This window comes from Pristiophorus japonicus, chromosome 9, assembly GCF_044704955.1.
Source record: "Pristiophorus japonicus isolate sPriJap1 chromosome 9, sPriJap1.hap1, whole genome shotgun sequence".
Lineage (NCBI taxonomy): Eukaryota > Metazoa > Chordata > Chondrichthyes > Pristiophoridae > Pristiophorus > Pristiophorus japonicus.
This window is the reverse complement of record NC_091985.1, coordinates 203,323,378-203,338,804: the sequence shown is the minus strand read 5'-3', so window position 1 is coordinate 203,338,804 and position 15,427 is coordinate 203,323,378. Positions and strand designations below refer to the sequence as shown.

Below are 15,427 nucleotides of genomic sequence, written 5' to 3'. Positions count from 1 at the left end.
CACTCCGAGCAGGTGAACAGTCTCTTCCCAGTGTGAACTCGCTGGTGTACCAGCAGGTTGGATGACACAGTGAATCCCTTCCCACACTCCGAGCAGGTGAACAGTCTCTCCCCAGTGTGGACTCGCTGGTGTACCAGCAGGTGGGATGAATGAGTAAATCCCTTCCCACACTCAGAGCAGGTGAACGGTCTCTTCCCAGTGTGAACTCGCTGGTGTACCAGCAGGTTGGATGAGGTACTGAATCTCTTCCCACATGTGGAGCAGATAAATGGCCTCTCCCCAGTGTGAATGCGTTGGTGTGTCAGCAGGTCAGATGAATGAGTGAATCCCTTTCGACATATGGAGCAGGTGAACGGCCTCTCCCCAGTGTGAATGCGTTGGTGTATCAGCAGGTAGTATGAATGAGTGAATCTCTTCCCACACTCAGAGCAGGTGAACGGTCTCTCCACGGTGGGACTGAACTGATGAACTTCCAGATCAGAAGGGTAATTGAATCCCTTCCCACAATCCCCACATTCCCACGGTTTCTCCGTGGTGTGGGTGTCATTGTGTCTCTCCAGGTTGGGCGATCAGTTGAAGCCTCATCCACACACACAGCACATGTACGGTTTCTTCCCGCTGTGAATGGTGCGATGTTTTTTCAGGCTGTGAAACTGGCTAAAGCTCTTTCCACAGTCAGTGCACTGGAACAATCTCACTCGGGTGTGTGTCTCAGTGCTTCTCCAGTCACACTGATGTTTGAAATCTATTCCCACAGACAGAACAGACAAACATTTCTCCTTCAGCATTCAAAGTCCGATGATATTCAAGTCCTGAGTGTGGAAGAAAGAATCTATGAATCTATGGCTTATGGAAAAGGGAGGGGTTAAATTCTGTTTTTGTTATGCTTAAAGAAATAATAGGACTAGAAAAATAGCCACGCTTTTTTAGCCTTGAAACTTAGAGATGCAATTAAATGACCATCTGGTATTAAAAGGGAGTCTCCTTTTATTCTGCTTATCAGACTGTGAACAGAGAGAAACTATGCAAGGACAGATAGAGTGTGTACCTCCCGAGACGAGCTTTGTACTCACGGGACTAATGAATAAGATTCCTTTTCTATTTCTGTATTCAATTTCTGTATAAAGATAGGGACAATTTGCTTGTACAGCAGAGTTTTGCCTTGGTACGGTCCAAGCAGGCTCTCCGAGATATATCTCGCTTTTTAAAAATAAATTCTCTCGAAGTGCACTTCTGAAAGTCTCCGCCCGAGTTAATTTAAGCTAAATATTTCCTTGACAGATTCTGGCGTAGTCCGGCAGGATCTCTAAAAAAAAAACGAGATCCAAAAGAACTAAATTTAACTTTTAAAGAGAAAAGAGGAATTTTAAGGACCTTCCTAGCTGAAAGGAGGAAGGTGCCTAGGCCGTCCTAGCTGAAAGGGGGACAGGCCGCCGAGATCCCCTGGAGGGGGTGAGGCATAAGGTAGCTACCACAAAGAAGCTAAAATAACAAAAAGGCAAAAGGAGACCCCGAGCTGAGCAGAAAAGAGAACACCGGTGAGCGCTTTGTAAATTATTGTATATTTTGTAGGATTGTCCTAACTCTCATTTCAGAAAAGATCGCGAGACGTTGCACCCGGCAGAATGGGAAACGGCTCAAGTCGAGCAGGGTGCTCGCGCCCAGCTCCTAGAAAAGGAAAGAAGGACGACCTCTCAACTGAAAGAATGAAAGTACATCCCAAGACTGAGAAAAGAATCAGTAAGGTAGTAAAGCAACGAGAGAAGGTAGGAGATCCCATTGTGCCGCCCGGCTCGCCGGCGGACACTGTAATTAAAGAAACAGGAGACGACAGATATGCGGTAATGTTTAGTAGCGATTTGTACGGTTGGTCTGATGGGGATTGGCCATATGGAGGAAGTTTTAAATTGTCCTTAATTGAGGAATGGAGACAGACCACCAAAAATGGGGCGGGGGACCCCACTTGGGATAAAGATTATATGGAGAATTGTTTTAAAAAATGGACAGAGGTGGCAAAGAGGCACCAGCCCCCTAAAAATAAAAAGAAAGAGGAGGAGGGCAAGGAGAAGCCCCCTCCCTCTTACAGCCCCCGAGTGCCCCGGTTTTGACCGCTTCCCCTGTCGGCTTATACCCCCGTCTTCCAACCACCAAGCCGGATGATTGGCAGGAGATTATAGAAATAGTGGCCGCTCAGCTGGATCAGGCCTCTAGGCGACGAGAAAATCCACAAAACCCATCAGGAAATCCACAAAACACACCAGAAAATCCACAAAACCCACTAGAAAATGAAAATGGAGACGGGGGGCGGGGGGGAGGAGTCGTGGATGATAGCACAACCCCTGCCCCAGGAATGACTACCAGGAATACCACAAGACAGGCCGATTCCTCCACTACCCCCACGACACAAGCCCCCCGTGTAATGATCGGAACAATGGCTGTCCTAAAGCCCTGGACACCGGGAGAAGCTCGGGATATGATATCAGCTGCCCCTAATCCTGTTAATAAGCCAGTAGCCTTTCACAACTGGCTTGAGCAAACCTGTACCATTTATAACCCCCTCCCCGGAGATGTGAAATTATTACTGCAGGCAGCATATGGGTCCTCTTGGCAAGGGGTAAAAGATATGTTCCCTATACCCGCCGGCGAAAACGGAGATTGGCGGGAAAATAGAAGGAAATGAGTCCCGGGAACATTGGTTGCAGCACCGGGGCAAGGATGCCATATTAAAGGGAGCTAAAAAGCATGGAGATATAGGGGAAGTCACCCGCTGCTTGCAGAAAGCAGAAGAATAGATTTTGCAGGCAGATGGAAAAATAGTTGGGACGAGCATGCAGGAATACCAATGGATCAAAATGAACCTTTGGCAGTGCAAACCTTGTTAAATTGTATGTTGCCACAACAAGCAAGAACATACAAAATAAGGGTTTTAGACTGGCAAGGAAAAAGTTGGAAAGAGACAGTTACAGTACTGGCTAACATGGATAGAGAGGGACTATTTACCTATAAGGAAAATAAGGCTAAAACAGGTCAGTAAATCAGCAAAAGGGACGAGGACAGGCACAGAATAATCAGCATAGGGATGCCCCGGAGGCTTAGTGGTACAGGCGGCAGCCCTCCGCTTATCAGCAGACATAGAAGAAAACCCTCTGGCAGTAGTAAAAATAGGAGACACTTATGTGAAATTCCTGGTGGATACCAGTGCTACTATGTCTTCTGTACCATCCTCTGTGGGATTACCTGTCAGCAACACCACCGTCTTAAGTATGGGTGTGGCCGGTATCCCCATGAAAGAATTTTTATCTGAACCTACCAAATTGATAATTGAAGGTCAATCAGTTAATGATGAGACTTTGATAGTCTCTAAAACAACACCGCTCCCTTTATTGGGAAGACAGACTTTGTGCAAACTAGGAGCCACAATTTATTGCACAAAGGAAGGAATGTTCATGGAGCTCCCTCCAAATAATATTCAGCAGTTCTTTAATGGGATTAAAGAAGAGAAAAGGGAGGATAACAAAGAAAAGGCTGCCCTCTATTGTTGGCAATTGATTGGCAACTTCTATTCCCCCTTGATACATGAAGTTATACAAAACTTAAAAGCTAAATTTGACTCTAATACTGAAGAATTGATGTATATAATTTTGACAAGCTTTGAGGCAGTTCAGCTTCACTGTACAGCCTGGTACACTCGCCAAAAAGCTGAAACTTACCAGTGTTTGGTACAATCCTTTTTAAATAGAGAAGAAATAGTAGAAGCTACGCCCCGCATTTATTTTGGACCAGAAGGATTGGGGGTAGCCATGGATTTGACACTCTTACAGCAGTAGCGGTATAGAGAAGAGAACTCGACACCCCATCTGACATTGGCTGTAAAACCGCCAGCGAAACCTAAAGATATGGGTCCGATGATTGTAGGAATAGAAAGAGAAAAACAGCAACACGGCTATCAACCTTGGGCAGTAATAAAATTGTAAAATATTCAGATAGAATTTGTCACCTGCACCAGGGGGATTCTCCAGTGGAAAGGTAAAAATCATGCCTCCACTTTTGAAAAACAGCAACCCCCTGAACAACCTAAGCTGCCAATGGCATTGAATCAAGTATCTCCTAAACTTTGGGCAAAGCATAAGAATCATGTTGGGCAAGTACATTCTGCAGTACCCCATCGGGTACAATTGATAAAGAACGCTGTGTTACCAAGCATTAGGCAGTACAGACTGCCTCCAGAGGCAGAAGATGGGATAGAGCCAGTCATTTCTGCATTGTTGGAACAAGGAGTTTTCGAAAAGACACAGAGCCCGTGTAACACTCCGATACTGCCCATACCAAAGGTTAATAGGCCGAATGAATGGAGATTTGTGCAAGATCTGAGAGCTATTAATAAGATAGTAGTCCCTATCACCCCTGTGGTACCGGACACCAACATTATACTATCTGCTATACCACCAACAGCAACTGTCTTTACTGTAATAGACCTGTGTTCAGCTTTTTTCTCTATCCCGTTAAATCAAGAAAGTCAGTATCTGTTTGCTTTCACCCACAAGAAGCAGCAGTACACATGGACCAGGTTGCCCCAAGGATACACCGAAAGCCCCGCAGTATATGCAGCAGCAGTAAAAAGAGACCTCGAAGACTGTTCATTATCAGACCAGTCTTTACTGCTGCAGTATGCGGACGATTTGCTTGTGGCTTCTAGCCACGGATACAGATGCATGCAAGATTCCCTGAAACTGTTACAGCACCTATGTGAAAGAGGGCACCGAGTGTCATTACAAAAGTTACAATTTTGTCAGACTCAAGTCCAGTACCTGGGTTTTCACATATCTAAAGGGCAGAGGCAGCTAGGACCAGAAAGAATTCAGACAATTATCGAGAATGGGATGCGGTCCTAAGAACAGCTGCCCTAAATGATGCCCCACCCAAGGTGGAGTGGACCCCAAAGAGAGAGGAGGCATTTAAACAGTTAAAGAAAGCCATTACTAATGCTCCGGCGTTGGGACTTCCGAATTATGGTAAATCTTTTCAGATGTATGTGAATGAGAAAGAAGGATTTGCAACAGCAGTACTAACCCAAGAACATGGTGGGGGAAATAAACCAGTTGCTTATTATTCGGTTTTGCTGCCTCCAGTAGTAAGGGGAATGCCAGCATGTCTACGTGCTGTAGCTGCTACTGCGGTCATGGTGGAAAAGTCGGTACCTATTGTTTTGGATCATCCATGTACTGTCATTACAGCCCATGCTGTGTTATTACTTTTGAATTCAGCTGCCACACAACACTTTACAGCGTCTCGAAGAACAGGTTATGAAGTATTACTGCTGTCACACCCTAACTATACCTTTCGATGTGCACCGGTAGTGAACCCAGCCACCTTACTCCCTACTAAAGAAGTAGAGGATCCAGACCAGCATGATTGTCTGTTAACAGTGAAAGTAGCCACCTTACCAAGACCAGATTTGCTCACAGAGCCCATGGACAATCCTGATCTTATTCTCTGTACGGATGGATCATCACATAGGCCGTCGGATGATTTGTTTTTGGCAGGCTATGCTATTGTAAATCCCCACGAAACTGTTGAAGCATTCGCCCTGCCTCCCGGAACCTCGGCTCAGGCTGCTGAATTGTTTGCCCTCACTAGAGCTTGTATAATAGCTAAAGATCATACTGCTAATATCTATACTGATTCTAGATATGCATTCGGTGTGGTCCATGATTTTGGACAACTGTGGAAAAACAGAGGCTTTATCACCTCTGGTGGAAAGCATATTAAGCACTCTCAACTGGTGCTTAATCTATTAGACGCCATTCAGTTGGCAAGTAAGATAGCCATTATCTAATGTGCAGCTGACACAACCGGTGAGGATGAAGTATCAGTAGGAAATAGGAGGGCTGACAAAGCAGCCAAACAGGCCGCTTCGGCACAGGCAGACTGCCTTCAAGCAGTCTCAGTTTCCCCTCCACAGGTACTTGACATCCAACAACTTAAAACAGCCCAACAACAAGTTACCATGCAGGAAGGAAGAACTTGGGAAAACCAGGGTTGTTTTCTAAAAAATGACATTTGGTTTCACCCTGATGGGCGAACTGTTTGCCCTAGATCTCTATTTTTGCCCCTGTCTCGCCTAGCACACGGTCAGGCTCACATGGGCAAAGGAGGGATGATACATGCTATTAATGCACAGTGGTATGCACCAGGAATAACAGTAGTAATTGAGAAAGTTGCTAGAACATGCCAAATTTGTCAACAAAATAACAGAGGTAAAACACCTGCTGGATATGATCATCTACCCCAACCAAGTATGCCCTTTGAAAATGCCCGAACAGTAGTAAAAATTCTATTTAAAGAAATAGTACCAAGATATGGGATACCTATGGGAATCAACAGTGACAGGGGAACCCACTTCACCGGAAAAATAGTGCAAAACCTTGCAGAAGCGTTAGGGTTCCAGTGGAAGTTACATATACCATATCAGCCACAGTCCTCGGGAATGGTAGAAAGAGTAAATGGGTAATAAAATCTACCCTTACCAAGGTATGTCAGGAGACTGGACTGAAGTGGCCAGAAGCCTTACCATTAGTATTGTATACAATGAGAAACCAGAAAAACCGAAACACTGATTTCACACCACATGAAGCCTTATTGGGAAGACCAATGCCTACTGGCGTAAAACCACCACTGGCAGATGAAAAAATAGCATTAATTTGGAATGATGAAAAATCACTAAAGTATGCTCAGGCCATGTGTGAAATAGCAAGAAGTCTGCATGAACAAATAAAGCAGACACAGGTGCCCCCGTCGGAAGGAAATATGCACCCTTTCAGACCTGGAGATCAAGTGTTAGTAAAAACATTAAATAAAGAATCCTTTTCTCCTAGGTGGAAAGGACCGTATCAGATAATTCTCACAACACGAACCACTTTGAAGTTGGAAAAGCACCCGAACTGGGTGCATGCAACCCGCTGTAAATATTATTTCCCCGACGAATTACAGCCGAAGGAAAAGGCATTGAACCAGGACATACTACGGTCGCTCGACTAAGAAAACAGCCATCTTCTCGCTGAAGAACTGTACCTGCTCTTATATTAAATATTTGGACTTGAAAATATTGCCCAAAATTCAAGGACAGATGTCAGAGCTCATTTGTGTGCCAGTTTGGGCCTTTATTATTTGGGTCACTGTTACTATCGTGTGGACGTGTTGTTATTGTAACGACTTATTTCAAGAGTGGTATAGAAACAAACAAGAAAGGGAAGATGGGATGGGACTCTTGGAAAAATTATAAATGGACGTTAGGTATACTGATCATTTTAGCGACAGGGAACTCCCGGCAGGAGGAAGAAGTCCTAAAAGAAGGAAGAGTATGGAAGGGAAAGTTGTAAGGTAGGGAATTTTACGGCACGATGTGAGGCATGTGGAATGAAGGAAGAAAGAGGGGAGTTCCAGTTTATATTGGGGAAAGGATATCAGTTGTTCATAGAATACCAGGCCGATGTGTGGATGAAGTGTACCCACAGCACGAGGAAAAACAAGAGATGGGGGTACATAGGAGGGCCGGACGAGAGAAAAGACTTCCTCCGTTATTCATATACAAGTATGGTGGTAGAAGGGCAGCGGATGTTGTGCATGAATAACACCCCGGTGAATGGAGGAGACCCATTTGTGGTAAAATGGTCAGTAAAAGAATCCGGCCACCCAGAAGACCAAGACCCGGGACATCTAAAAAGGATACTGACCACTTGCATCCCAGTGGTAAGATCCCCAGGTGTATTAAATCTAACAATACGAATTAAATATCCCCCAAAGAAAGAAGATGGTTGCCACACAACCAGTGTTAAGGTATCTTTTGAAAAAGAAAGACCCCAAAGAAAGAAACGGGATGTATTAGAGACTGTGTTAGGTGGAGTGGGAGCAGGAATAGGAGCATTGAACTCCATGGATATCGAGACCCTACAAAATAAAATCCAGGCCGTCGGAGGACTGGTAGGGGAAGATATAAAAATCAGAAATGCCTGGGATGAAGGATTACAGCAGTACTGAAGCTTGCTATACACCCCATAGTAATCGTAGGTGTGATTATGCTTGTATTATTAATAATCCTTTGCGGAATGTGGATAAAATTAAAAAATGTAATTAGTCAAGTAATAGGCCTGCTCTCCGAAATAGAAAGAAAAGGTATATACATGAAAGGAAGGTTAAGTCGCTTAGAGGAAAAGGTTGATGAAGACGAATATCTCCAAATGCGACCCTATCCTGAAGGGTATACACCCACTTTTGCTCAAGAAGAGAATACAGGAAATTGTGTTGATCTAAAAAATAAAAAGATCAACAAGGAGGGAATTGTGGAAGAAAGAATCTATGAATCTATGGCTTATGGAAAAGGGAAGGGTTAAATTCTGTTTTTGTTATGCTTAAAGAAATAATAGGACTAGAAAAATAGCCACGCTTTTTTAGCCTTGAAACTTAGAGATGCAATTAAATGACCATCTGGTATTAAAAGGGAGTCTCCTTTTATTCTGCTTATCAGACTGTGAACAGAGAGAAACTATGCAAGGACAGATAGAGTGTGTACCTCCCGAGACGACCTTTGTACTCGCGGGACTAATGAATAAGATTCCTTTTCTATTTCTGTATTCAATTTCTGTATAAAGATAGGGACAATTTGCTTGTACAGCAGAGTTTTGCCTTGGTACGGTCCAAGCAGGCTCTCCAAGATATATCTCGCTTTTTAAAAATAAATTCTCTCGGAGTGCACTTCTGAAAGTCTCCGCCTGAGTTAATTTAAGCTAAATATTTCCTCGACACTGAGGAATCGAGTGATTCAGTCAGAACTTGATGCGAAGTTTGGTTTGAGTTTCCAGTCTGCAAATCCTGCCCTTCTAATACCCTGGAAAGGAGTTTACAGAAACCATTACTGCAAGTACAGGACACAAATTCAGAACAGACAATTGTAGAATCCATGGAACATTCTTGCCTCTCTTGTTCCTCCAAAGCTGTAAATCCTCATCCCATACACTCTCCGTCCTCCCTGTGCTGAAATTCAAACACATCGCACGTCTGAAGACACCGTATTCTCCACTACCAGTTTTCACCACCAACTCTGTCTGGGTTCAGTTCTACACTCACTGGTTCCCCTCTCCCTCCCCTGAAGGTGCTGACTCTGTCAGGGTTCAGTTCTACACTCACTGGTTCCCCTCCCTCTCCTCCCCTGAAGGTGCTGACTCTGGTTGGGTTCAGTTCTACACTCACTGGTTCCCCTCTCCCTCTCCCTCCCCTGAAGGTGCTGACTCTGTCAGGGTTCAGTTCTACACTCACTGGTTCCCCTCCCTCTCCTCCCCTGAAGGTGCTGACTCTGGCTGGGTTCACTGGGACCGTGTAGCCCCGCCCACACTTTGCTGTTTTGCAAAGATGGCCACGCATGCGCTCTACATCTTGATGAATCTCGGTGGTGGCAAACAAACCTGCAGCTTTCCTTTATTAATAACAATAATAAGAATAACTTTTATTGATATAGCACCTTTAATGTAGTCCAACGTCCCAAGGTGATTCACAACAGTGTTACAAGACGAGTTAGCCTAACATCTGTCACAGGACATTTGGAAAAGCATAATTCAGTCAAGCAGAGTCAGCATGTTTTTACGAAAGGGAAATCATGTTTGACAAATTTACTGGAGTTCTTTGAGGATGTAATGAGCAGAGTGGATAAAGGGGAACCAGTGGATGTGGTGTATTTGGGTTTCCATAAGGCATTCTATAAGGTGCCACATAAAAGGTGACTGCACAAGAGAAAAGTTCACAGGGTTGAGGGTAATATGGCTAGAGGATTGGCTAACTAACAGAAAACAGAGAGTCGGGATAAATAGGTCATTTTCCAGATGGCAAACAGTAACTAGTGGGGTGCCACAGGGATCGTTGCTGGGACCTCAACTATTTACAATCTATACTAATGATTTGGATGAAGGGACCAAGTGTAATGTAGCCAAGTTTGCTGATGATACAAAGATGGGTGGGAAAGCAAGTTGTGAGGAGGACACACAAAATCTGCAGGGGATATAGACAGGCTAAGTGAGTGGGCAAACACTTGGCAGATGGAGTATAATGTGGAAAAGTGTGAGGTTGTCCACTTTGGCAGAAAGAATTAAAAAGCAAATTATTATTTAAATGGAGCAAAATTGCAAAGTGCTGCAGTACAGAGGGACCTGGGCATCCTTGTGCATGAAACACAAAAAGTTAGTATGCAGGTACAGCAAGTAACCAGGAAGGCAAATGGAATGTTGGCCTTTATTGCAAGGGGGGATAGAGAATAAAAGCAGAGAAGTCCTGCTACAACTGTACAGGGTATTGGTGAGGCCACACCTGGAGTACTGTGTACAGTTTTGGTCTCCGTATTTAAGAAAGGATATACTTGCATTGGAGGCTGTTCAGAGAAGGTTCACGAGGTTGATTCCGGAGATGAAGGGGTTGACTTATGAAGAGAGGTTGAGTAGGTTGGGCCAATACTCATTGGAGTTCAGAAGAATGAGAGGTGGTCTTATTGAAACATATAAGATAATGAGGGGGCTTGACAAGGTGGATGCAATGAGGATATTTCCACACATAGGGTGAAACTAGAACTAGGGGACATAGTCTCAGAATAAGGGGTCGCCCATTTAAAACTGAGATGAGGAGAAATTTATTCTCTCAGGTGGTTGTAAATCTGTGCAATTCTCTGCCCCAGAGATCTGTGGTGGCTGGGCCAATGAATGTATTTAAGGCGGAGATGGACAGATATTCGAGCGATAAGGGAATAAAGGGTTATGAGGAGCGGGCAGGGAAGTGGAAGTGAGTCCATGATCAGACCAGCCACGTTCTTACTAAATGGCAGAGCAGGTTCGAGGGGCCAAATAGCCTATTCCTATTTCTTATGTTCTTATGTTCCCATTACACAGTACCAGATCTAAGATAGCCTGCTCCCTGAATGGTTCCACAAAGTACTGTTCAAGTAAACTATCCCAGATACACACGATGAATTCTTCCTCAAGGCTAAAGATTAAAATTGCCCATGATTATTCCCGTTCCTTTTTTACAAGCCTCCATTATTTCTTGATTAACAATGTAGCTATAGACTTTGCCCACCAGTGAGTGTAGTATTTATTCTGTATCTGTCAATCTCTGGTTAGCGAGTATGGCTTTTCCTTTATATCTGTAAGTTTATGGTATGGAAGAGAGGTTTTCACTCTGTGCCTGTCAATTACTGGTAAGTGAGTGTGGGGTTCATTCTGTATCTTTCATTCTCTGGTATGCAAGTGTTGGGTTTACACAGTCCTTGTCATTTTCTGATATGCGAGTGTGGGTTTTACACGCTATCTCTCAGTCTATGGTATGTGAGTGTGAATTTTTCTCTGTATATAACAGTTTTTGGTGTGTGTGTGGATTTCACTCTATTCTCGTCAGTCTCTGGTATGTTAGTTTGTGATTCCTCTATCCCAGTCAGTTTCTGTTATGTGAATGCAAGCTGTATTCTGTACCTATTGGTTTCTGAAATGTGAGTGTGCATTTTAATCTGTCCATATCTGGTTCTACTCTGCGATTGTGGGTTTTCCTCTGGCACTATCAATTTTTGGTATTTGAGTGTTGATTTTCTTTGTGAGCGCGGTTTTACTCTTTATTTTTCAGCGTTTGATATGTGAGTGTGGGTTGTAATCTGTATCTGTCAGTTACTGGTGTGCGAGTGTGGTTTTCACACTCTTGACCTTTCAGTTTTTGGTATAGGTGTGGATTTTATCTGTAAATTTCAATCTCTGGTAGGCAAGTGTGGGTTTTACTCTCAATCAATTTCAGGTAATGTGGGCTTTAATCTGTACCTGGCAGTTTCTTGTACGTGAGTGTGAGTTTTATTTTGTATCCATCAGTCTATGGTATGTGAGTGTGAGTATTATTCTGTGAATGTAAGTCTCTGGGATGTGTATGTGGGTTTTCCTCCTGTCAGTTGCATGTTATGTGAACGTGTGTTTTATTCAAGTGTGTGAATGTAGATTTCACTCTGTACCTGTCAGTCTCTTGTGTGAGTGTGTGGCACTTTTTATCTGTACCTGTCTGTTTCTGTTATGAGTGCAGTTATATTCTATACATCACAGTTTCTGTTATGTGAGTGTGGAGTTTACCACATTCTACCTGTCTGTCACTGGTATGTTAATGTGTGTATGTTTTCTGTACCTGTCAATGACTATATGAATGTTGATTTCATTCTGTGCCTTTAAGTGTCTGGTACAGCTGTGGTATTGTGGGTTTGACATTGAATCAGTCAGTCACTTTCAGGTGAATGTTGATTTTACTCTCTACCTGTCACTCTCTGGTATGTGACTGTGTGTTTTATTCTGTATCAGTCCATCTCTGGGAAGTGAGTGTGGGTTTTATTCTGTATCTATCTGTTTCTGATATTTGAGTAAGGGTTTTAATCAGCACCTGTAAGTTTCTGTTATGGGAGTGTGGTTTTTAGTCTGTATTTCTCAGTCTTTGGCATGTGAGTGTGGGTATTACTCTGTATCTATCAGTCTCTGGAAAGCAAAAGTGTTTTTTCTGTACTTGTCAGTTTCTGGTGAATGACTGTGGAGTTCACTAACTATCTGTCTCTGGAATGTGAGTGTGAGAATTTGTCTGTAGCTGTAAGGGCCTGGTATGGGAATGTGGGTTTCATTGTCAGTCAGTCAATCTCAGGTACTGGAAGTGATTGTGATTCTCTCTCAATCTGTCATTCAATGTGTCTGAGTGTATGAATCATTATGTTTCTCTCAGTCTCTGGTATTGTTTGTGAGCGTGGGATTGATTATGTATCTGTTAGACTGGTGTTGTGTGTGAGCGTGGGATTGATTATGTATCTGTTAGACTGGTGATGTGTGAGAGTGTGGGATTGATTATGTATCTGTTAGACTGGTGATGTGAGAGAGTGTGGGATTGATTATGTATCTGTTAGACTGGTGATGTGTGTGAGTGTGAGATTCATTATGTAATTGACAGTCTCTTGTACTGAGCTATTCTTGCTCTGTGTGAGTGTTGGATTTGGTTCCGTCTCCACCTGCTGTAGGCGGATGATAGTTTGAGATTATCGATGACTGTCTCAGGAGGAGGTTTCGTTCAGTCCATTACCTCCGTTTCTCTGCTCTTGTAAGTTAGCTGTTGGGTTTGAGAGTCAGTGTACAGACACCAGTGTGGATTGACACCGTGTCAGTGTCTAACTGATCGTGGGTGAGAGTAAGGGAGTGAAATTGGGTCTGCCTTTCAGTGCGATATGATTGGATTTTGAAATAACATATTATTGTACTACTCCAAGTGACTGTGGGATTCATAATATAACTCTGGAAATTCGGATCACTGTGGGACTGACAGCTTCTGCTGCCTGTGACAATATGATTGAAGTCAGTTCTGTGTCTCTGCGCACGGAGAGTGATAATGTACTTACTGTGGGTGAGAAGGAGCTGTCTGCACTGTTCCTTGTGTTCCGGGTTGAGGAAAGATCACATTTATTCTGGCTTGAAGTATTTTGCTGAGAATAATAATAGGAGAACACTATTAGTTATGATATGGACAGAATATGGAGAGAATATAAAAATAAAGTTATTTATTACAATGCGTTTGTTTGTAATAAAGTAAAGTATCTGGAGAGAGGAATCCGTGATACAAACAGTGTCATTGCCTGATCTCACTGCAGTGCAGCGGCACTCAGATTCCCCACACCAGGTGTGTAGGATGGTTCTATAGTAAGTTATCAGCATCCAGACACAACCCAAACCCAGCACTGGTCCATGAATGGGACCACCCGATTGGCACAGTCCAGGTTTATATCTCCCACTCCCATGAGGCTACCTGTAAAATTCTGAATTCCTTCCTGGAATATAATCACAGGTACCTAGTCTGTACAACAATTGTTCTCATTCTATTGAAACCAAGTTGAGGGCCTGTGTCATTAACAGAATGTCACAGTGACCGGATTCTGATGTATCTGAGGGAACGACAATGTATCTCTCGATCACCAGCAACACGGTTCTGAGAATTCAACGCACCAAAACAAAATAACCCATTTTTGAAATGTCTCCTTTCACACTCCTCTTCTGGTGCCTGCAATAGATGCACTTTGTGACACTCCTCACATCCTCACTCTCAGGCTGTGTTTCCACTGTTCAATGTCCAAGAACAACAAGCACTGAGATTGGAACTGAATCAGGAACATTCATTACTGATTTGGGGAAAGAAAGCAGCAATGATTTGAAAGAGCGAGGTGATTTACTTTCTCTGTTACCTTACACTGTACACACACAGCCCAAGAATGGCCTCTCCCTTCCCCCATTCACTCCATGTTCCAGAGCTAGTTCCTGCTCTACTCTGCCTCTTACAGACAGCCCCCGACAGCCGCTGAACTTACCCCGACTCAAAGCCCATCTGTGGACACAGTCCCAATGCGATGAGCTGCTGTAAGGAGGCTGCTGTTTGCTCCCTTACTCGGGCCCGGGATATCTCCGCTCCCTGATGTGTTCAACGATCATCAGCCCAGCACAGAGGAAACGGCAGCCGCTGACAGAGCTGGAGGAGGGGAGCTCGCCTGGGCCCTTCCCGTCAGTTTAAACACTGTGTGGGGAGGAGAGGAGCAGCGTGTATTTAGCACACGCTCAGACCATCTTTTTGTCTCAAATTAAATTAGCAAAAATGGGATTGTTTCGCAAGTTGCTTTTATCACTAATTAAATGGGCCACATTGAGAACATGTTAGTTATCATCCGAATTACTGAAACAACGATTGTGTGAGCCTGACACTGGGGTAAGAGTGCCTAAACTATTCTACTCATTCTGTAGTCTCTGGTGTGTATGTTACCCTGTCAGTTTCCGATAGGCGAGTATGGGTTTTACTTGCATATTATTGTTCAGATACGTGGGTGTGGGTTCCATACTGTACCTGTCAGTTTCTGCTATGTGAACGTGGGATTTATTTTGTAACTCTCTGTTTCTATTATCTGAGTGTGTATTTTATTCTGTACCTGTCAGATTTGGCGGTGAAGGTGAGATTTATTCTGTACCTGTCAGTATCTGCTATGTGATTTGAGATTTATCATGTACCTGTCAAGTTTTGATATGCGAGTATGGGGTTTATTCTGTACCTGCCAATTTCTGAGATGTGAGTATGGGTTTTATTGTGTACATCAGTTTCTGATATGTGAGTGTGGGTTTTATTCTATACCTGTTAGTTTCTGCTATGTGAATGTGGGTTTTATTTCAGCTACTGCTATGTGAGTGTAGGAATTAATATGTACCTCTCAGTTTCTGGGATGCGATTGTGTTTTTTTTCTGTACCTGTCAGTTTGTGGTAGATTTGTGGGGTGTCAGTTTCTGGTATCTGAGTGTGGATTTTTACCTTTATATGTCAGTTTGTGCTATGTGAATGTGGGATTCATTCCGTATCT

General features: G+C 43.5%; 1 long non-coding RNA gene across 3 annotated transcripts in view; it reads right to left on the bottom strand.

Moving 5' to 3' along the window:
• Positions 1 to 15,427, bottom strand: part of LOC139273483 (uncharacterized) — a 35,134-nt gene that overhangs the window by 16,236 nt on the left and 3,471 nt on the right. The window contains exons 4-5 of one of the 3 annotated variants that reach the window (XR_011595136.1): positions 13,436 to 13,519; positions 8,203 to 8,884 (exon numbers count right to left, since the gene is read on the bottom strand). This is a non-coding gene — a long non-coding RNA (uncharacterized lncRNA). Of the gene's footprint in view, positions 1 to 8,202; positions 8,885 to 8,957; positions 9,031 to 13,435; positions 13,520 to 15,427 lie in introns of those variants that run through there. The other 2 variants (XR_011595134.1, XR_011595135.1) reach the window with 2 other exon arrangements.